The following is a 24,494-nucleotide window of genomic DNA, read 5'->3' on the forward strand; positions in this document are numbered from 1 at the left end:
CAAATAATTTCAACAAACAAGCATTTTAAGTAATTACAACTCTAAACTAGAAAAGTTATTCACACTCATTTATTTTGAGGAAGTTGATGAACTGAAACATAATAATTTCACAAACTAACATTGTAAGTAATCACTACTTACATTTTTGATAAGTTTAATGAACCTGATCATTTTGAAACTAATGTTAAAACTAACAAAATTGACACTGGAAACGGAGTTGCTTTTTTTAAGTTATCACCCCTAATAATATATTCATGTTATCACCATGACTCATTCAGTTTCTCAGACCTAAACATTGTCAATTCAGCCTCTTATATTTTTAAGTTGACTTAACTGTATTTAAACACATTTTATTGCCTGTATATGTTAGCTATTTTTCTCAAAATCAAATATATTTTATTTGTATGATTAAAAAAAAAACATTATTCAAAAGACAATTTTACTGCAGATTCCATTTATTTATGAATTCCATTAGAATTCAGAACAATGTCCCCAGCAATGGGGTTAATACAGAAAATAAAATAAATAACAACCACATTTTCAATAAAAATGCTGAATAAATACGGTTTTATTTATTCAGCAAATAAAACCGTAAAAGATCTTTTAGTTCCCAGTGACTTCAAGGCAGACCAAAGCATTTCCGTACGAAACTCTGGGACCTCAAGCCAAACACTGAAATGATCAAGTCAAAAACAATTACAAATCTGCAGGTCTGTTTAAAGCTGCCTTCTGATACATCGGCTTCTCTGTATCCACAAAAAACAAAAAATTGGCCAACATAATAGGCCGATCCAAAAATAATAGGCCAACAATAAATAAAAAAGCGAAAACAAAAAACAAAGACAAAATGGTTGCTTGAGTATCACCATGCTGGTAGTAACAACGACATATTTTAAGCAGACTGCTTACTCATCCATCATCAGATCATTTTTAAGGCTAAGCAGTCTCAGAGGTAACCGCTTCAGATCATCCAAACCCATTACAACTTTCTGAATAAAATTTAATGTATATGTCAGTTTCTTTGGATACTGTAGATGTTAGGGGTAGAACGGTTCACAAAATCCATGGTTCGGTTCGATTCACGGTTTCGTGGTCACGGTGTTCGGTTCGATTCGGTATATGTTGATTGTTCCAACGAAATCCCATAAAAATTTATGAAATTAATGAAAAAATCCCCCAAAAAATAATGGATTGTAATTATTTTAAATGATCCGCGGAAACCCTGGATCATTTCCGTATGTTTTGCTGCTTTGAATTTAATCATCTCGCGCATGCTCTCTACCATCTCCAAGGGACTCAGAGTGGAGCGGACGGGAGCCACAGTGGAGGCTGCAGGCTTTGCTTTGAGCAGCCGGTCTGGAGCGCAGCGGGGCGGAGCGGGGGTTGCTGACGGAGTATGAGGGATTTCAGGGTTAGCATGTCATGTTGGTCATGTTGCTGTTAGCATAAACAAAACGTGTTGCACAATGCTTGCACACTGTTGCACTTTTATCCACAACTTTCTTTCCGCCGTCATCGTAGGTCACTCTAAATGCAAAGCGGTCCCATACAGCAGACCTATAAAGCGCTGCTGGCACGTCTTCCAACTCTTGTTCTTTCCCTCTCGCCATTCCGACGCAATTCTTCACAACTGATTTTTTTCTGCTACATGCGGCTAAGCTGCTTCGCTTCTTCTTCTTCTTCTTGTTTACTACTGGTGGTTGGCTTTGGTCGCAGTACCGCCACCTTCTGCTCTGGAGTGTAAACGCTTCGCCTATGAGAAAAAGGAGCAGCGCATGAACCGAACGAAACACACGCGAACCGAACCGAGACAGTCGAACCGAATGGTTCGGACGGTTTTCATAAATCGTCCCATCCCTAGTAGATGTAGTGCATAAATCAAGCCAAAAAGCAAAATGAATGTCTCTGTTAACTGTGCTATATCACATACCACAATCTCTCCCTCAAGAACTATAGAATGTATTGCAGAACCAAACTTCACAAGGGAGACTGTATCATTCGAGACAGTGAGAACAGCTACAGTTGTATCCGAGAGGTCTGGCAGGTCAATGTCTTCTGCCTAAAGAACATGACAGTAATTAGTTAATGAGTAGAGCAGTCAATGAAAAACACTACATGTGTATTTATTATGAAATACCAGTGAATGAAAAGTTCAGGTAAAATTCCCAAATGTGACATTCTTGGAGAATTACTGTAGTACAGTATGATTTAATAGCTTTTCTGGTGGCTAGGAAGAGGGTTGTGGTTGTTGTCTTTTGGCAGTAACAGAGGGTTAAATAGAAAAAATATATATATATAGAGAGAACACAAACTAAGAAAAAGAAAAAGAAAGAGTACACACTGTTGAATCATAAACTTACATTCCAGGTCTTAAAAAATCCAGCAGCATCTTCACGCAGGAAGATGGGAAGTGCCTGCAGAGCAATTGTGCGTCTGCTGTTAACATCGACGTCTTCCTAGAAGACAGAGGGATTGTGGGTAATGGGAAGACAGAATTGCAGAATAAGCAGAATATTAATCATATGCATATATTAAATAATACTATAGTACAAATTGTCATGAGGTAGGAAATGTTACATACAAGGAGATCATAGGTCCTGAAGATGTTTCTTAGCAATTTAGAAGTTTTGCCAGTGCGGGCCGCTTCCTCACAGTACATCGTCATTAGCCGTGGCATGTACTTATCAAATGCAGAATAAAATGTACTCTCTAAATTTATATTTGTTATTCGATGGAATTCTGCACAAATCTGAAAATGCAAAAAGAAAATTGGTCACAAACTTTGTTATAAAATTCCAATAAAATTTCTTTAGATGTTTCACTAAGATGCTTTAACATTAAATAACAAATTTGATCTTTCCCTGGTGTTGTTAATTTAACTGTCTGAAGTGCTCGATTTAATTCCCATTTTGTGAAAGGAACATTCAACAAATCATTTACATTCTCTGTCTTCTCTAATATCTGTCTTTTTTCTAATATTGTCATTTCTCTCCCCCTTTTTCCTTCCAGAGTAATATTATCTGAGCTATTTAAAGTGAGATTTGTGTTGTATAGCTCTAACTATAATATAAATATAGTGTACTTTTTCTAGATGTTTGTTAATTTGCATAGTTGCTCATATAAAAAAGGGTAATTCAAAAATAATGATGGGAAGATTTCTTTGCTTTGCTTTCAGTGACGAATCCGGTGTCGTAATTTAAAGGAATTTTGACTAGTCAAAATGTAATTTAAGATATCTTGAATTATTATTCTTCCTAATCAGAATGTAAATATAGATATCTTAAATTACCATTCCAGATAGTCAAAATGTGGTTTTGTCTAGTCAAAGGCTACGTTCACACTGCAGGCCTTGATGCTCAATTCCGATTTTTTTGTGAAATCCAATTTTGTCGTGTTGACGTTCATATTTCCAAATATATGCGACTTGTATGTGATCTCCTGTGTGAACTGCAGTCATACAACGCAAGTGTCCCGCATGCGGAGTAGAGGACGCAATGACGTCACAGGCCAACGTGCTCTTTTTTTCCGGAAGTAAACATGAATGGTAGTGCCGGCGCGCATCTAGCGGTCTTTTCCAACCATAAAACTCAATCTTTTCAATATGTTTAAACATAAATACTGCTCTCCGCATCATCATCTGCCATGGTTGTTGTTTTTCTTGCCACTTCTGCGTAGCAAGACGCTGAGAGTGACCTTTGTAGGGTATTAATGACGTTCAGGTCAGATGAATCCGACCTGGCCGTTCAGACACAGGTCGCATTTGAAAAGATCAGATTTGTATCAGATTCAGGACCACACAGCCAAGTCAGTGGCGGCTGGTGAAAAATATTTTTGGTGGGGCTGATATAGTCTCCAACTAATCCAGAATAAGAATTAAAATAAACAATTGGAAATGAAATACAATTTAACAGTAATGATTTAATTTACTTTATAATAACAGTAACAGTGATGATTTTGGTCACTGTGACGGGGTTCTTTGGCCTCCAAGAATCCAGGTTGAGTCGGGTTACCGGTGTTGGTGATTTATTGTGCTCAAAAACTCAAAACAGGGTGCAAAAGAAACTAAAGATATACAAGATACTCTGGGCCTCAGCCTCCCTCCAGTTACCAGCAATGTAACAAAGAAACAGAAAACAGAAATGGCAAAAAAAATTAATTGACTTATTCAATTACACCAAACTGGGTTTGAACCCAGCAAAGACGCCCCCAGACTGAAGATGATGAAAAGTCCCCGTAGCATAAACACGTACACACACACACACACACACACCGGCTCGCCTTGACTCAGAGAAAGTTTGCAAATTGTATATCCACATGCCGGCTCGTTTCCTGCATTCTAAAACAGACAGTTTAAAATTTATACCCCGGAACTTTATTTAAAAAAAAGATCTGACCCGCATTTATCACAGTCAAACACATCTCTGAATATAATCATATATATATTTTTCTCTCTCTTAGACTCACCCCTTCTCGCTATATCGAACAGACTGAGAAATGAAGGTAAATACCCTTTTATTTATTAAGTTTCATTATTATTATTATTTTTTTTTTTATTCTGTCTTACTAAAACGCTTTATTTTTTCCTCAGTAAGAAATCGAAACGACCAGACCAGCATTCCCAACAGAGAAGAATCCAGACACCTGGCTTTTCACACATTGACCGCTGTGAGCGAGCTTCTGTCTTCAACCTGCGACCAAGAAGACGTTCCCTACCACCTGGTTATTCAGGCATTGGCAGCTGTCGGCGAGCTTCTGTCTGCAACTGGCAACCAAGAACACCCCGGCTACCGTTTGTCCATCTTGGTGAATATGTGTTACATAATGAGGAACATTCTTGGATGAGAAAAAAGTCTAGTGAATAAACATGTCTGACCCGCATATATCTCAGTCAAACACATCTCCGAATGTTTCTCCTTCTAGTGAAAATCAAAATGCAGCACAACCAGGTTCTTTAGATGAATTTGTCTCTGAAGCGGTTTTACAGAATTTGCAAAATATTGCCGAAGATATAAGCCCATTTAATTGATGCTGGTTCGCTTTTAAATCCGACCTCTCCCTTAGAAGATACAATTCTTTCTCACAGTCCGCCTCTGCAGCAAGAAAATCACCTAGAACACTTAATTAGCTTGGAGCAAGCTCTGAGCAATTATCCAGACATTCTTCTTCTATTGAAAATCTTTTACCGTTAAACCATCCTCTTCCTTCTCAAAATGTTATTCAATCCGGTGGCGGAGGAGGAGCACAAACCCTAAACAGAGAAAATTTTAACAATGTGGAAATTAGGGAACGGCTTTCACTAAATCAGAATGATTCAGAGGGAGATTTAGCAGAAATATTCCTCAGCATGATGAATGTTTTATCTAATCTGGTTGAAAGAATAAGACCGCTCGCTTCTAGGAATGATGTAATACAACTTGAACTACAGTGGTAACCGATGATGGGTCTCGTCACACAAACTTTACCGTAAATGATAATGGGGAAAATATCATGGAGGAACTTGAAAAATTTATGGATACTTTGGTACAATCTAATTCGGAATTAACCGAAGAGGATAACGTAGAATTCATTCTCCAGCTGATTCGGAATCCTCACGGGGGTGGCAGACTAAAACTTGAAAAAATAGTAGACCAAGAATTAATAAAAAGAAAGAGAAGACATTTAATTGTGATTAATGATGATGGCGATCAACTTTGCTTTGCAAAAAATTTAACCTGTTTAGCATATCCGAATCTCTACCTCACAGAGGTTTGTCATCAGGCTAGAGCGTGGCAAAGGCAGGCAAGACTTTCTGATCAAACACCAGTTTCCTTTTCAGATGTCAAAACATTTGAAGAAATCTTAAACAGAAATATTGTGATATATTATCGCTCAGTAAAGGAAAGCCCTCTTTCTAAATTTGAGACAAATTTTTTAGACAGATCAAGACCCCTTTTCTTGTTTCTATTCAACCAACGTTATTACGGAATCAAATCCTTAGCAGGTTTTCTGGGTGCCAATTACGTATGCGATTATTGCTTTTCCCCTTTTGTAAATAAAGACAGACATTCCTGTCGGGGTTATTGTCCCGTCAGGTTTCTTTCCACACAAATTTTCATCCCAACAAAATTTGAAATACGTCGGCCCGCTTCCCCCTCCTCAGGCCTATGGGATAGAAAATATGTCACCGCCTGAAAAAAAGTTTTTGAACTGGTACTAAAATGCTTCTGCTTCCCCATTCTCTTTTGAAAAAGAGGCAATGTACTACTGTAAAAATGATGTTGAAATCCTTTCTCAAGGTTGCAAAAAATTTAGAGAGCAGTTCTTTAACGATACCCATATAGATCCTTTTTCTCGCATTACAATCGCCTCAGCGTGCATGAAGACTTTTCAGGCAAATTTCCTGACTTCAAATACGCTGGCAATACCCGATCCGCTCTGGTATCGTGAACAGACAAAGCCATACTCAAACGGTTCGATCGAATGGCTTTTTCCAGAAACATCTTCATCCAACACGCCCTTAATTTAGGGGAGAAAAGAGTAGGGTCGTATTTTTTGAACGGTTACGCCGAAATAGGCGACGTCAAGTACGGTTTTGAATACATTGGCTGTCTGTTCCACGGTTGCCCTTCCTGTTTTAACCCTTTGTCCATTTGTCCGTTAAGAGGTGCGAGCTATGAAGAAATCTTTGCAGCCACCCTCCAAAGAAAGCAGATTCTGGAATCGCTTCATGGTCTAAAACTTGAAGTCATTTGGGAGCATAATTGGGAAGATAAAAAAAGAAACTGTGCCGCTGTTAAAGAATTTATTCAAAACAGTTCCCTGCCTGAACCTTTGTTCCCCAGAGATGCAAGGGAGATTCTTCCAGAGTTTCCAGGGTTTAGTCAGGAGCAGGTTGGCAGGCTTCAGACGATGAGTTCCTCCAGAGTTCCTGAGATGCGGCAGGCAGATTTCAGCATGGAGACTCCTCCAGAGTCCCAGTGTTCAGTCAGGTTACTTCCTAGAAGCAGAGAAGACACAACTGATCAGGTTCTGGTTACAGTGGAGTCAGAGAATCAGACAGGCTGGTTGTCTCAGGGTTGCTGTACCGTGATTAACAAACACTCGCATCGGAGTGTTGTCCACAGTCCACTTAAATACTGGTCCCCTGATGAGCAGATGAGAATCAGCTGATGAAGACAGCTCCAGGTTCAGGAGATCCAGTACACCCTCTGGTGGAGGAAGGTAGACAGCACTCCAGAACCAAACAGATGAACAGACAATCAGGAGGGGATCCTCGGCGCCCTCTGGTGGGCAAGCCTCTGGATCCCAACACCGCTTCTTGTCCGCGTTCTTTCATCAGATGTTGAATGGCTGGAATGAGTTGCGGTGTTTTGAGTCGACGTTGAAGCGTGATAAAGTTAGTCTGATAGAATTCTTCTTTCAATGCTTCGAGACAATGATGCTGGAGTTGGCTCGGGTGGTCTGTTTGACATCCGTAACAAGTCTCTCGATTATATTCCAAAGCGACGTGGTTAAGCAAACGAAGCATGGCTGTTTTTACTATAGCAATGGTTGAGGAAAAGATCCATTCCTCATCCACCTCCCCGTTTATAATCGGCGGAGTCTGCGCCGGATGCACGATGAGGCTGGTTTGTTCGTCTTCGGACGAATCAGGTGAGGCTCCTGCCGCCCTGTCTTCATCAGACTCGGAAAGAGCGGGAAGCAATTTCTTTTCCTCCTTCAGGCTATTTACTTCATTAGTCTCGCTTGGAAAAGGCGCTGGTGATGGTGGATGATTAGCTTCGTCTGGAAAAAGCACCGGTGATGGAGGGTAGGGTGGTGAAGGTGGAAGATATGGAGTTGCTGTGGGGGAAACAGGAGAGTATACAGGTGCTGGTCATAAAATTAGAATATCATGAAAAAGTAGATTGATTTCAGTAATTCCATAAATCTTTGGGGATCCGGAAGGATGGGGGATGGGACCGGAAGGGGGGAGGGGTGATGTGATAAATCATTTGTGGGGGATGGGTGATGTCATAAATCATTTGTGGAGGAGGGGTAAGGTCATAAGTCATCAATCATTTGTGGGGGAGGGGACCGGAAGGGGGGAGAGGGGGAGGTCATAACGTCATAGGTCATCAATCATTTGTGGGGGAGGGGTAAGGTCATAAGTCATAAATCATTTATGGGGGAGGGGACAGGAAGGGGGAGAGGGGGAGGTCATAAGGTCATAAGTCATCAATCATTTGTGGGGGAGGGGTAAGGTCATAAGGTCATAAGTCATAAATCATTTGTGGGGGAGGGGTGATGTCATAAATCATTTGTGGGGGAGGGGTAAGGTCATAAGTCATAAATCCTTTGTGGGGGAGGGGACAGGAAGGGGGGAGAGGGGGAGGTCATAAGGTCATAAGTCATCAATCATTTGTGGGGGAGGGGTAAGGTCATAAGGTCATAAGTCATAAATCATTTGTGGGGGAGGGGTGATGTCATAAAGCATTTGTGGGGGAGGGGTAAGGTCATAAGGTCATAAGTCATCAATCATTTGTGGGGGAGGGGACCGGAAGGGGGGAGAGGGGGAGGTCATAAGGTCATAGGTCATAAGGTCATATGTCATCAATCATTTTTGACATAAGGTGTCTTACTTAGCTCTCTTGTGCTGTTCACTTGTCAGTCAGAACAACTGTCTTTCTTCCAGAAGTCCATGTGGCACAAGGGACAGACAGCCAGTATTTGTCCACATACTGCTGAAACATCTTTCCACACATAATCAGGAGGAAATTCGCTTAAGGGTTTCATCCATTTAAATACTAGAGCATTTCGAACATAAACGTCAATAAAAGAAAAATATGAGGATTTAAAAATACTTCAGGTTCCGCTTGAGAAGAACATCAATCAAAGCTTCAGCTGGTAAAAAAAACATTTATAAAAAATTATCTGCTAAAAGAAATAGTTTGTATAATCTACTATCTTTTGGTTCTCTACACTGGAAAAAACATCTAGAAATAAGTAAAAATTTCCTAAATTAAGTGTATTTAACCTTAATTTGAGTAGGTAAATGAGACGATTTGCCAATGTAATGAGTATTTTTACTCTTAAAATAAGATAAATTAGATAAAATGCACTTGAAATAAGACAGTACAATTGTGTTTTCTCATTTTAAATTTAAATTGTCTTGTTCCATTCATTTACCTTCTCAATTCAAAAACAAATGCACCTATTTTAAGAAAAATTGATTGATCTAGATTTAGATTTTTTCCAGTGTAGAGAATCCAAAATTATTTCCGATTTAAAAACAATACACTGCAGATGACAATAACAGTGCCACATAAAAACGGTTCCTCCATGCTACATGCTTTGCTCCAATGCACAAGTACTGAAATAGTCGCCATATCTAGCTGCTGCTGTTAAGATCTGTAGCAGAGCACACTCAGGGTGCAGCAGGGCTAGATATGGCCTCAACCAGAGCTGTGACAGCATTATCTGCGAGTTGATCATCCTCCATGACTTAATTACTTTGCTGAGCAGTCACATGAGCAGTCAGCACATCTAGTCACAACAGAGAGAGAGAGAATATGTCAGACTCAGAGAAATAAAGAGAGAAACGCATAGAATCAGGCATCCATGCAGACTTAATCCACATTTTATTTTACCTAGAAGGAGAAATGTTATCTTTAATTTACAAAGGATGGTCTGTATGGTGACAGCAGCAATATTTGCTGTTCCTTCACTGACTATCACACACAGACTTGCTCACTTTCACCAAACAGATACCGATGGAAAACACAGAGCTTTCCAGAAATGTTTAAACTGTTTAATTTTTCCACATTGTTCTCATTGCAGCCATAAACTATAATATTAATTGTTGGAGGAACAAAAAGTGGTTCGTAATCATAAATTAAATAACAGCCATTTTAATCTAACCTTATTTTCTCTAATATCTCCAAACAAAATGGGAATATATCCCTCAGGAAGTGACAGAAAACGTAAAACTGTAAACCAACTGCAAGGCGTTTCCAGCTGTGAAAACTGTTTTCCTCTGCAGCAAAAGAGAAGCTGTTTGGGAGTTGGATGATGCTCAATATATGGTAAAATAAAATAAAAACTTACTTCGACTTAGACTTTATTGTGATTTTGTTAACAGCGGTGATAAAATGTAAACATAAGGCCAGTATATAATTTACAGTTTCCAACATTCTGTAAGATTGCAAAAACTTCCTTTGAAAACTGTAGGATTATCAAAGGAAGTCAGACTGATGCTGAAGACAACACAACTAAACATGCAGCCTGAGAAACAAATGATCAGAGATCTTCAATATGGGAGCACAAATTAACCAGGGACATTAACATCTGCAACACTGCTTCAACTGGATAAACACTATTTTATGTGGTACCTTTTTACAGGTAACACAAGTTGGCATTAAGTCCCACTAACTGTGAAATTTTTAGAGGAAATGAGTTCTGAACGTTTGCCGAAGCAGAAGCAAGAAGACCCCTGACCTAGATCATAGCTCACTTACAGGTTAGAATGGCCTAGTCAAAGTCCACAGCTTAAACCGAGGGAGAATATGGAGTAAAATGGTAAATCAATGCCCCTCAAATAACTGCAGATGTATTTACAGCAAACAGGTGTTTTTACCATCAGATTGGCTCAGAGGCATTGAGTTTAAAGGAAAGCTTGATGAAAACATTTGTAAAAACTGTTTTATTCCCTTTAGGCGTTTTGATAAACATTGTTTCCTTTCTCACAAAAAAAATTAAAGTAACAAAACAAAACAGACTAACCCGACCCAGAGAAGAGAAATGTGCTGGGGAAAGAAAGCAATGATGAATGATATTTACTTACTTTACTGCTAACCTTTGTTTCAAGTATTTTTTCTGAAAATATGAGAAGATGCATTGAACTAACTTCTTAAAAAGTTTGTCCAGAAATTAAATAATATATTTTTTTAAACAAGAATTTATTGGTTTTAACAGAGGCACTTTGCATAGAATGTGATAAAGCAGAACTTGTCTGGTTTGAGGAGATAAATATACTTGTGTTTTTACTCTCTGTCTAACTTCCTCTTTTTTTCAAAACTGCTTCGCTTTATAGGTAGCAAGTGTTTATTTTGATGTCTTTTGACAATTTATAAGGCACATCATCTTTATGCATCAGTTTGTTCATATCCGACTCATTACTCATGTTCTGTATATTTAAAACTACAATAAATTAAAAGTAGTGAAAAACTCTGGAGTTCAATCATGACAACTGAAAAACAACACACTGTCACAATGATTGTGTGTTTTTTAGTCCCTGTTGCATCTGGAATAAAAAACTACAATGGATGATTCACTGAGGATTTCGGCTTTTCCTCATTTATCTGTTTTATGTGGTGATTAATCCCAGATTCATCCAATAGCCTGGAAGAGTTGGTAACGTTTTCCTTTACAGTACACCAATAACCATGTAATAAAATGGTAATAACATAGAAAATCACACTATATTACTTGGTAACAAGACAAACTGTATTTGGTAATTACCTGCATGTAATTATTACAACTGTATGTTACTATGTAAGGATGGAGACTTTTGGTTTCTATTATTGGCCACCACCTACCTAACCTAAAGGCTTACAAAGTAAATTGCAACTAATGATCAAGTGACTAAAACATTATAAAACTGAAGTCAAGTTTCATCTAAATAAGAGTTTAGTTAAGAAGGTTGTCTTGCTGTCTTCTAGGTTTGATTTACTGTTATATGTCAACTAATAAACAGCATTTTACTAGATAATAACATTAATTTATTGATGTTGGTGAAATGAATGGGTAACTTGGTAATAACTGTTTAAAATCTAGGAAGTTTGACTTGATTTAAAGACTTGAACTAACTAATTCTCCATAAAGTTTTTTTTTCTTTTTACCTAGTAATGTAGTATAACTTGCTATGCTATTACAATGTTATTGCATGATTATTAATGTACTGTAAAAGAAGCATTTCTGAAGAGTTTGAGGATTAAAGGTGAATCCAGTTTTCTATTGGTTTGTTTAGTGAAGGTGACCTTTGTTCCATGTGACTCCATCAGGTATCGATTATCAATCCTTCTCCGCGCTGAAGTTAAATTCCTGAAGATGTCCTTATTGGTGTTTTTGCATTGCTGTTTGTTTAACACTCTCAGGTTTTCAATGTTAACCTGGAATATTAACCATGAACACCCCGTTTGGTCAGAAAATCAGGGAGGACTCCTACAGCGCTGTACGTGTTTCCTGTATTTACTGTTTTCTGCTGTTTATTATTTTCTTCATTAAAAGAGAAAAAAATTAAAAAGATTAACAAACTAAATTGAAAAAAAAATCCATTTCTAAAAGACTGTGCTATTAATTGGGGGAGAGCTTCCTAAGCAGACATGAATATATGTGAAAAAGGCCCCCTTGTTAAATCAAAAATACATGCTTTTTTTCATGGAAAGACTCTGACGTCACCATCAGGCCTGATTAATGCAAGGCTTTTAGAATTAAGGAATTAAACAGAACACAACACAAAGACGGCTAAAAGAACAATATCACCAGGTTGACTTGCTGTAACTGATTAAAAATATGGATTCTACTCCTTTAGTTAAAAAATCCTCTAACTGCAGCGGGATAACAGACGAAAGCACCTCAGCAAGACCCCCTGAAAACTACTCAGTTACCACAAAAGTGAAAATTCATGGTATGGAAAGGCTACATTTAAGGTTTAAACCAGATGGGGATGATGACACGTGACTTTAAACCAAACTCTGACTAGAAAAACCTTTAGTGTGGCTAAATTAGAACAATGCTGCATTGAGAAGCTTACCAAAGCCCCTTTTAGTGGTGTAAAACATTTATTTCTAGTTGCAGCAAACTACCCAATAGCAGTTATAACTTCTTCTCATAACTGAATTATCTTTTTTTTTTAAAGGTGTCATGATGCTGTAACCTTCAGGATAAAAATCCTCGAGCCATATTGCTTTTGCATTTACTGAAGTGGAAAGAAGACATGTTTCTCCATCAGAGGAGCTGAAACTCTGATATCACCTTTTTAAAAATATACCGGTATTCAACGTACACTTCCTCGCTCTGTTCTGATACGGCTTTGGAAAGTGAGTAATGGCTCCATGCTGATGAATTGATTCAGCGTAGAAAGCTGGAAATATTTTCCATACACCCACTCAACTGCTTTCCATCCACACCTGCCTCTAACTGGGTCTGGGTCCAGAGTAGCCATTTTATTAAATAACAGCAGTTAACCAACAGATCAAACAGATACAGCACCCCTCTTCACCTACTTTTCACATTTAGTCACTTCACTTCCCCAAAACCTGAAGTATTTTAGTAATATCCCCATGAGGTTGATGGAAACTTGCTGCAGGTCTTTGGAGATCATCTCCTTACATGTAATTACTAACATGCTTGCAAATGCTTCTTTGCAGCCAAGTTCAGTCAGATTCATTACAAAGAAACTATGCAAAGACAACTTTAGACCTTACCAAGGCTTTGCAGTTGGATTTAGATCTGGACTTTGACTAGGCCATCCCTCTCTAACCTCTGATTATCTATTGCGAATGTCCAGGCTCTTTGGATATTTTTCCAGAGTTGTCTCATATTTAGCTTCATCTATTTCCAAAACCAACTGTTATTAGCTTCCAACGTGGTTGTATGACAGCACCAGTCCCTTAGCATGATTCTGCCACCACCATACATCATTATGGAACAAATGGCCTCCCTCAAATCACTTAGACTTAGACAACTTTTATTGTTATTTTGTTTACACGGTGCATACAAAACAAAATTTTGTTTTGTACAGCTTTCAGACAATGAATGAGCCGCACATTTCCATTCATAAAGTGCAGCACTGATCGCGTATAAACAGTGTGGCAGTGAGATGGTGCAAAAGGCATTGATGTGGAAGTTCAGAGCAGTGCAAAAACAAATGTATATGGTAAAAAAATGCAGTAGAACAACATTTTTGAGTTGAGTTCTATTTGGTTTGGTGTTGTGTATGTTCAGAGTTATGATTTGTGGCTTCATTTAGGGCAGGTGGGCTCTCCTCATCCTCCACAGGAAGTACAAGCGCTTCTGTGCCAGCAATAACCCAGATAAGCCAAAACTGACTTATCCATTCTGACAAATAATGTGCTTTCAAGCTGTTTCAGGTTGTTTTCTTTCTGGAAGATAAAACTTCACCTCATTATTTATTTTTATTTGATTGTTTTTGCAGCCTCTAACAGGTTTTCAACCAGAAAAACATTCCCACATTATGAGCAGAGTGGTTTATTTAATATGTGTCCCTTATCTTTATATTTTTTGCATCATCTACACTGGGTTTATTTTTCACCCCAAAATCACCACTAAAATTTATAGCAGTGTAGCTCAGTAAAGAGAAAAAAACAGCAGTGAAATTGTTGTGAATACTTGTGCACAGAAGAGGAGGAACATGCATTGACTTCAACGTTTCCGTGGAACGATACAGGAAACATGGGTGAATCAACATGAAAATGTTAATGCAACAGCTCTTCAAAAATGTGGGTGTCAGCTGGTGAGACACCAGATGGGAGACATACACACACAGACACACCCAGCAGGGCCTGCTCCTTTTAGAAGGAGACCATCCCCACAGCAACTACTGACAAAAAAAGGGGGCCCTTTCCACAGCTGGTCTGTGGGAACACAGAGGGAGCACAGGAGGAAAGAAAAAAATCTATGAATGAGTGTTTGGTGCCCACCGACGGAGGGTGAGGAGGAGTGAGAGACGACATAAACACCAGAGAAGGGAAGGAGTCTGAAGGGGCCAACAAGAGGGAGGAGAAGGAGGAGGTGCACAAATGAGAGGAGGGGAAAAAAACGAACTGAGCAGCAGTCAGACGTAAATAACTGCTGGTCCTCTGAAAGAGTCGGATTACCTCTAAACGTTGAGAACCAGCGGCCTGCAGAAAGAAGCTGACAGAGAGGAGAGTGTGATGAGCAACACTAAACTTCATTTCTCCTGTCAGAGAACAGAGGATCCCACAGAGCTGAACACATTCACCATAGAGGTAAAAACAGAAAAACTCTTAAGTGTTTTCTTTCTTCTTTTCTCTCAGATGTCAACTTTTACTGCACAAAACTTTTTCCAATAAGAAGTAAACTTGCTCACATACCCTGAGATAGGAACGAACCTCATACTTAGTGACATTTTCTCCTCAGAAGGTGTTTTGGGTCTGTGCTGCTGGTGAAGTATAACATAGGAGAGATATGAGGACAGAGCAGCATGAAGAAGGTCACAAATACCTTGGACAGCTTACTCAGCTGGAGGACTGAGATTCCTGAACATATTCACACCCTGCATAAATACATCTAATGGTAGAATGTGAAATAAAACAGGCTAGTTGAATGGATCAGAGCTTAAATCACACATTGTTCTAAGTGTTGACAACTCTTCCAAGAACCGTTCAGACTGGCATGTCATTTCTAAACCATTTCAAACATTTCGAAATAGTCACTGTGGTAAGAGAAAAAAAATCTCCATCCGGACTGAAAGAATGGTGTCTTTTAACCACTTTCTGAGCTGATGAAATGATAAAAACCTGCAACATAAACACATGTCAATGACAGGTTTTGAATTGTACGTGTTGGTTCCAGTCTGGCCTTATATGACAAACCAAAGTTAAAACTTTTTAAAGTACATGTAAAATTGATCATGCTTTGAAGATGCTTTTCTCCAGCAGGAATTGGGAGGTTTGTTGGAGTTAATATCAATGAGCTAATTAGTGCACAGTCGTGAAAAGAGATAACTATCTACAAAATACTTTTGAGTACATGGGTTATAGGTTAATGGTCGGTTTGAACAAGCACACCTCTAAGTATCTAGAAGCATATATCCTAAGTATTTAATTTTCATTTTAACTGCAGCTAAATAGAAACTTATTAAATAAATAAAAACAAAACAAAAAAAGTTAAAAAAGAAGGAATCTTTTACCTCTACCTCAAAAAGTTATTAAATTTCAATGAGAAGATCAGACCAGCTTACCATTTCTTACTAAAAAGATCCTCCCTGCAGGGTGATGCAAGCAGTTTTTACTATAGGCATGATGCCTTCAGGTGACGATGGGTAGAAACAGTTTTCAACCTATTTAGCAGTTTGACTTTAGCAAAACAAGTTTAACGCTGTTTACTTTCATTCAATTTAACACATACAGAAGCTCCATAAAATACATTTAAATGGTTGGGCATGGAATGACATTAGGTCTGTTTAATTAAGTGTAGAGAGCGACGGCGTTGAACACAACACGTGGCAACTGTTCCCATAGCAACGCCAGCGCGCAGGATTCAAGGGTACTGTAATCTACCTGTTGCTTTTAGTTTTAAATAAGCAAAAAAAATATATATATATATGTTTTAAAAATAATACAAAATGTAATAATTAAGTAAGGAACTAACTATTTAAAAATCTTTAATAATTTTTAAGACAAACTATCTTACCAGAGTTAATTTCCTATCATTAAATGTGTTGGTATTTAGTATTAAAAATAGCTGAGCAAGACATAAAGCACTTATGAAGTGAAACTTGTATTATTAAAGAAGGACAGAGAGAATATAATGTTTAAAACTCATCACTTAAAACAGATTTGAAGGCTTCCTTCTAAAATGTGTCAGTCGCTGATACAGTCATGGGGAGGACTGCTGACTGGACAGATTTCCAGGAGATAGTCCAGAGTAAACAACAAAGTCAATACTAAAGAATCTGGTTGTCCAGAGGGCTGCACATGAGCATTTTCATAGAAAATTGAGTGGAGGGAAGAAACTTGGAAGATAAGGGGACTTATATATGAACCTATAACAATGTAGGGTTAGGGTTATTTTTGTCGAGTCAAATGTTGGAAGATTCTTTAGTCCTCTGACTGCAAAACAAGCCCAGAGGATCACCCTTCCTCCACTGTGCCTATGTTGTTTACACTGATGTGTTTGGGTATCTTCAAACGTGGCACTATTACAGCCAAGTATCTCAGCCTCAGTCCTTCATGTCCAGAAGCTAAAGTGTCAGACTTCTTGTGTTTTGTTTAGATGTTCTTTGGTAAATGTCCTGCTGTTATATGCTGTTTAGAGAGAAAAAATATATTTCTCTTTGGAAACCTTCCAAACAAAAGAGCTGCGCTTGTTTAATCTCAAAAGACTTTTCATACCTAATTAGAAACCCTTGCTTTTAAAGACAACCTCATAACACATCAATTAATGAAATTCTAATATGAATGCTTTATCATAGGTCTGTGTGACTCAGTTACTGCAGTCTTTAAAGGATCATCAGCCAAAAGCCTACATGCACTGATCCAATACCGATATTGGCCCCGATATCCACCAGTACAGTTGCATCAATATAAAACAAGTTTTAGGCAGCTGCTCTATTTAAATTGCATCTTTAAAATCTCTGCAGAGCACGCTACATGGAAGTGTTATTTCTTTTTTCTGCTAACGTGTGATTTATTTGCCAGTTAATAATGTTAAGCACATTTCTATCTGTGTTCATTTTTTACATTTTTGTAACAATGTTTAAACCCTTAAAGACCCAGCTATTGGAGAGCATCTCTTTCTCCTAAAGGCGTTCTCCTTTGTAGCTTCTAACAAAACCAGACTGTTGGTCCTCCTTCTAAGGAACTTATTGTTAGTCTGATATTACCTTTATTGTTACATCCTGATTTATACTCCAACTTTAATCGTAAAAAAAAAAAATCAATTTTTATTAAACCCAGACCTACATTATGGCAATAAACCTTATTATTAAATCCCCAGTAAAATCGTATATTAATCATGGACGAAATTTTGATTTTAGAAGTGTGGGGGATGCAAATATTTTTTTAATATAACTAACTCCAGTGTGTTTGACCATCCAATCACAGACCTGATAGAGTGGCGCTTCAGATGTTTTTAAAGTGAGTTTCTAAGGAGTGACAGCGGTGACAGCCAATTACACAAGAAAAGACGGTGGGCCAATCAGGAGCTAGGGGGTGGCAGTTTTCTGCTTGGTCCTAGTGCTGGACGAGTGTCTGTGTACTGTAGTGTAACATTTTTGGACAGTAAAGCAAGCAGGCGACCAAAATGGATGTTTAAAAAAGTGCAGGGACATGTCTCCCCATGTCTCCCCGAAAAATTAAGTCCATGATATCAATAACCAAGCAAAAGCCAAGTGAACCTAAATAAGGATTTTGTTTCACACTATCCCTCTGAGGTCTTTCCATTGACTTCCATTCATATTGCATTAATTTCCATGCCCTAACCCTAACCGCTACTAAAACATGCCACCCCCACTTCAAGAACAGTACTTCTCCTCATGGAGAACAGTCATCGGTCCCCACAAGTATCTAAAAGTCCCCAAAATGTAGCATGTTTCTGGGAAATTGTCTCCACAGGGTAACAAAGACATGTCCACACGAAGTACACACAAAGATTATAATTAGACTTAGACATATTTATTTTGTCATTTTGTTTACACAAGTGTAAAACAAAAAGAAATTTCGTTTAATACTGCTCTCTGGACAATTTCATCTTTTTTAAAAGTGCAGCCTTGAAAAATAGTAAAAACATTTATATAAAAACAGTAATATCAACATATGACTGTAAATTTACAGTTCAAACATTTTTTTTAATAATGATAAAATATAATAAATGTAATAAAATACAATACAATTACCCATTTTGCAAAACATTCAGCAGTCTAATGGCAGTGGAGAAGAAACTGTTGTGGAATGTGATGGCGGTGGGGAAGAAGCTGTTGCAGAATCTGCTGGGCCTCTTCCCAGAGGGCAGCAGGGAGAACAGTCCATGGTTGGAGTGTGAGGGGTCATTGATGATGTTATGGGCTGGGATTAAATGTCTTTAATGGAGGGAAGAGGAGCCCTGATGATCTTCTCTGCTGTTCTCACCACTCTCCTCGCTTTCTTCCAGTCTAAGGCGCTGCAGCCTCCATTCCACACAGTGACACAGCTGGTCAGAACATAAATAGAATATAAAAGTAGAGTAAATAAGGTAGACACAGACAATGAAATACTGTTTTAGGATAGGCTTCAAAAGGTGAAAAGAGGCATGTTAAAGAAGATAAATAAATTATATATACATACATGCTTTAAGTTACTTTAAAATAACAGTATTTAAATATGCATAAACAACCAATCAATCGATGTATTAAACTAAATAGTTTGATCTAATTTTTTTTTTTTTTTTGTTTAATGCACTGATCACACTGCAAAAACGATCTAGAAATAAGTAAAAAAATTCTTAAATTGAGTGTACTCACCCTTAATTTGAGCAGGTAAGTGAGAAAGTTTACCAATGGAATGAGTAATTTTACTCTTAAAATAAGATAATTAGATAATATGCACTTGAAATAAGACAGTGCAATTGTGTTTTCTTATTTTAAGTGTAAGTTGTCTTGTTCCATTGGCAAAATGTCTCTTTTACCTCCTCAATCCAAGAACAAATGCACTTATTTTAAGAAAAAATGACTTATCTAGATTCAGATTTTTTGCAGTGCAGTGATTTGAGACGATCAGTGTAAATCAGGTCATCTTATAAATAGTCCCCCTTGTCATAACCGCCCATTGAGAATGTATCTGTGGTGACGACAGTCTCCGGTGTCCTGTCCTGTTATGACTTCACAGCTGTGTCCTTATATCCTGGCTTGTATCAGCCGGTGAGGTCTCACCCACACACAGCTGCCCCAGTGATGATGATGATGATGATGATGATGATGATGATGATGATGATGTGAGGCTTCACACGTGAAATGTCAGACCTTAAATAGTTCTGTCTGTTTATAGCTGAGCTGAACATCCAGCATGGCTTCTCCTCTGTGTGGGTGGAAACGTAGCAAGTGAGGGCAGAGGACGTTATTCAGTCCGGTGACATGTGGTTCCACTCAAAAAGGAGGTTTGTGTGTAATGAGAGGGAACTTATGGTATTTAGGGATGCGGAGCCCATAATCTTCCCAGGGTGGATGCTTATAATTAAAGTAGTTCAGGGTGGAGCTCCTTTTAAGTGAATATTTATCTACAATGTCCTCTTGTTTTCTTTTTTTAGGAGTAATCTTTCAGTGGAGGATTTTTACTTTAAATCCAAACCAAAGTTATTTCTGCATTTTATCTGACCGGATCCAGAGAAGATCATGGAGGTTAAAGAAGAGTTTATGGAAATTATTCGTCAGGCGTGGACCAAGCTGCAGGGCCTTCCGCAAGCATGTGCATTGGACCAAGGAGCTTTCTCCGTCCTTATCCTCTTTATCGGTAAGTTGCATCTGACATCGGATCCAAATGCAATTTATTGAGAATAGATAGAATAAAGCATTAAACAGAAAATTAAAAAGTTTGATTTATTTTATTAAAGTAGATGAAGTTTATCCCAGTCAGCGAAAGAATTGTGCTGGATATGCATACTGATATGGAACAGGTTATTTGTTAGGAACAGAAGGACAACTTTGTTTGATGGAAACAAAAGCTGTTCATCACCAGACAGCTTCATCTAATGTCACTGAGAAAGTGAAAGTAAAAAACAAACAACAATTGATTGCGGTTAAAAAACAAAGCTTGGCATCCTGAGGCCCCTCTTCCCACATCCACCTGACGGCAAAAGACATACTTAAACATTACATCTCACAGATCATCTGCAGCTTTCTACTACTTTAAAGTAGTGGAATCCCCCAGATGGATTTCATTTTCTGTTTATCTTATTTATTCGTGGACTAATGAAATATGTTTGTTTCAAGAGTCTCTACAAACTGTTCCTCTGCACCTGCTTGTCCCACATCTTCCTCTGTGGTGATTGTTTTGTTATGTCTGCCTGCAATATAAATTTACCCTTTTATTTCTCAAAAGGATGCAGTAAATTGCAGTAATTCAAACCACTCTATTTATTTAGGTCTTTGTGAGAGTCAAGCGGGAGAGATTTTGCATTTGATTCTGTTACTCAGAGTTGGTTTGGGTCAGACAAACCGACTTAATGGACTATAAACTAACATCAGTCTGTTGTTAGTCAAAACCATTTAAAGCTTATTTAGGAGCTTAAATGTTTCACAATCTGAATCTAAATGCAGAGTCAGCTGTTGAGACATTGTTTGGTGAATGTTACAACATGTGAAAAATACAATATATAATTTTCACCAATAATTAAAAAGACTATTATTATTATTAGATATGGCAACCTAGTGGTTAGGGCAGTGCGCTTTGAATCCAGAGGTTCTGAGTGCGAGCTCCACTCCCACAGACTGCCACTCTGTGTCCCTAAGCAAAGAACCTTAACCCCCAGGCTTTTCCCTGGGCACTGCACAATGGCAGCCCACTGCTCCCCAATGGGATGGGTTAAATGCAGGGAGTCCATTTCATATCTCTGTATTTGTGACAGTGTAATTACAATAAAAGCTTGGGGAAAAAAAGCTGGGAGAAAGCAAAGATTTTCTTTCCAATTTTGTAAGACATCTTTGATCAGAGGACAATAAATTATTCATTCTAGATGAGTTTGCCTTATTGCAGATGCCAAAGCTTCAAATTGTATAAAACACAGCACTTTTAGTGACAAAGGAAAAATATAACAACCTGTACGCCTCTCAAGTTTTCTTTTGTATGCTGTCAGTATATTTGTTCATTATGCAAAATATACTCTTAGAGAAAAAAAAGCGTTGTGAAAAATGCAGCTGTATTTACAATTAACTATAAAACTGCCACAAGCAACCCGTTATCTACTTATGTACATGCCAATAATTACATTTAAAAACGTAAAGGGCATCTTTTTTTTCTTTTTTTTTTTATGTATGTGTATTTGTATAAAGTGAAACTATTAAATATATCATCCTAAACACATAAAGACACAGTTGTTTAAAAAGTATGAACACACACACACACACACACACACACACATACTTAGTACATAAAGCTGTCCCCGCTCTAATCTGATGAATTATACGGTAACAAACTAATGAACAAATGTTAGAAATGCTGGTATTTGATCTGTTTATTAATGAGGACAGTCGTTGCAGCTGTTACCACGACGTGTCTTCCTGTCATCCATGAATCAAAATGTTTCAGCAAACCAGATTTGCTAAAAGTTAAATTAACAACTGTTTAAACCACATACTGTAGGTTTGACCTAAATCACAGATGGCATTTCAAAAACCAACTAAACAAAGCTCTTCTATACCTGTTATCAGTATTTTTCTCCCCCACCTACCAGTCCTGCTGATGGGTTTAGGTCCTCCAATGACCCACGTCTCCCGGAGTAACATTTTATCTCCTTGAATCATCTCCATGCTCTTTAGCCTGTGCTCGGAGACACAGCAAACCGTCTGGCGGTGGCACATATTGATGCACCTTCCTTTCTATTGGCTTTGCATCCAGTGCTCACCCTGACCCCAGTCTGATGTAACACTACTAAAAATCTGTCAAAAATATCACTCACTAGATGAACATTCAAGCAAATAAACTGACTTATAATCTCCTTATAAAGAAGTGTTATTAAAATGGATAATAATGGTTGAAACCATTCCAGCACTCTACAGGGAGGTACAACCACAAGGTTTGAGGGCTTCATCTTTTCCAGCTCAGCTCAGGTTGCATGTTGATGCATTTTTTCCCCATTTATAAGTAAGAGAGTAAATTAAAAATGCTTTTTCATTTTATTTTGGTGTAATGTTCTGTTTTATTCCGGCCTTAGAAAATATTGCGGTGTGAAAGAAAAGCAAAGATAAGAAATCTGTTGTATGGGGCCATACCCTTTTTGACATAACAGATTTGAGAACATTGCAGAGGTGACCGTGCGTATTTAAACCTACATAGCATGATTTGTTCTCTAAAGTAGTAAACTAGCAGATGTTTAAGTTCTTCACAGGACAAGGCTGCACAGATAGCTTGTTTTTTTTCTCTAACATATCATACATGCTTTTTTTTTTTTTTTATCGTTGTCTATTGCTATTTTGACCCTATTTGTTCTCCTGCCTCCTGTTTGTCGTTCCAGCCACAGTCCTTTTTTTGATCTTGATCGCCTGCATCCACTCCTGCTGCTGGAAGCAGAAATATCAGGGCTCAAGAGTTCAGCCGCTGTCGACTGTCTGATTGGGTGAAAGAAAAGCAGAGCCCAAAGCCTCCAACCCTCCTTTTTTCTCCTCCATGATGAAAAATCTTAAGTAAAGATCACAGGTGGAAATCAATATTTGTTACTGGTTTGTTTGGAGGGATAATTTGGGCATTACAAATGTAATGTAAATGGGACAAAGTGAAGAAAACATGGGACTCATCGCTCTGACGTTGGCAGGACTGATTTCCAAACTGCTGCAACATCCAGGGACCAGCGCCATCGGAATCCATATGAATCCATGGAGTGGCCCGCCTCATGGAAAAGCATTGCAATGCAGTACAATGAAACTCTGTGTGGCAGCGTTTTGGACATGAAAGGACCCAGTAAAAGCTGCTTTGTCCTCCAGTTAAACAGATACTGATGTATTATAATTGCGGTTCTTCTGTTTCCAGTTTATATTCACTGATTTAACTGTGACTAAGAAACATGGAAAGGTTACATTCCAACAAAAAATTTGACTTTATTGTTTTTGAATTGGGAGAAAAATGTCATAAAGAGACCATTTTAGTTGGAGAAAACACAGAGCGCCATCTACTGGCTCATTGAGAGCTTTCTTTTTTACAAATTGTTCCTCAGAGGTAAAGCCTGAGCTGTTTATATTTTAATATAACACATTTCTGTATATAAATATATAGAGCTGACACAAATAGTGTTCTATGTGGCTGTAGTTGGTTCCTCTAAGTCTAATTTAATAAATGTTGCATATATTTCATCAAAACAAACTCTACTCTCTATTTCTTTTTCTTTTTTTTTTACAGCAGTAGCTAAAAAAAACTCACCTTTAAAAGTTAATAATAATGATTAAGAAGCAGAATATTTGTACGTCCTAATTTGGATTTCTTGGGACAGACCAAATTTCCATCAGGGAAGTACTGTCTGTGTACTGTGTGCTTCCCTTATCACACTACCCCTCCTTTGTTTAAACATTAACCAGCAGCGGTGGTTTTTACTAGGTCGCACCCACATACAAAGACAACTGTAATCTCCCCAAAGCAGATCAGGAGCTATTTGGATGTTCAGAATGAGTCGTCTGAGCTGAAAGTAACAGCAGACTGGGATATGGGGTTAGTGTGAAAGGTTTCAGCTGCTGGGTCCATCATTTCTCCTGTAGACACGGTTTATTGGAAGCAGGTGAGCTGTGACTGGATCGTTCAACAGGACATGGCGGTGAGGTGAGTTTAAATAAGGAATGTGGCAAGTTATATAAACATTCCTATTAAATACAACCTCTTTTTTTTATGTATTCTATAAAGAAATGTATTGCGTCATTATAGATTTTGAGCATTTTAGTTAAAAGCAAACGTATGAGGGTATACATAAAAGTTAACACCGCTTGAACTTTTACCAGTTTTGCAAGAATCAATAATGTTTTAGTGGGTTTAAACCAAAATATATGTAATAATTAGTGTTGCGCTGATGCCCTTTTTTGACCCCAGTACTGATACACG

General features: G+C 38.0%; 1 long non-coding RNA gene across 1 annotated transcript; it reads left to right on the plus strand.

The window, feature by feature from the left end:
- Positions 1 to 14,584: 14,584 nt before the first annotated feature.
- LOC119792584 lies at positions 14,585 to 23,768 on the plus strand. The gene is made up of 2 exons (XR_005282007.1): positions 14,585 to 14,990; positions 22,927 to 23,768. It is a non-coding gene; the product is annotated as an uncharacterized LOC119792584 (long non-coding RNA).
- The last annotated feature ends 726 nt before the right edge of the window (positions 23,769 to 24,494 follow it).

This window comes from Cyprinodon tularosa, unplaced genomic scaffold (genome assembly GCF_016077235.1).
Source record: "Cyprinodon tularosa strain WSP-4 unplaced genomic scaffold, ASM1607723v1 ctg424, whole genome shotgun sequence".
NCBI lineage: Eukaryota > Metazoa > Chordata > Actinopteri > Cyprinodontiformes > Cyprinodontidae > Cyprinodon > Cyprinodon tularosa.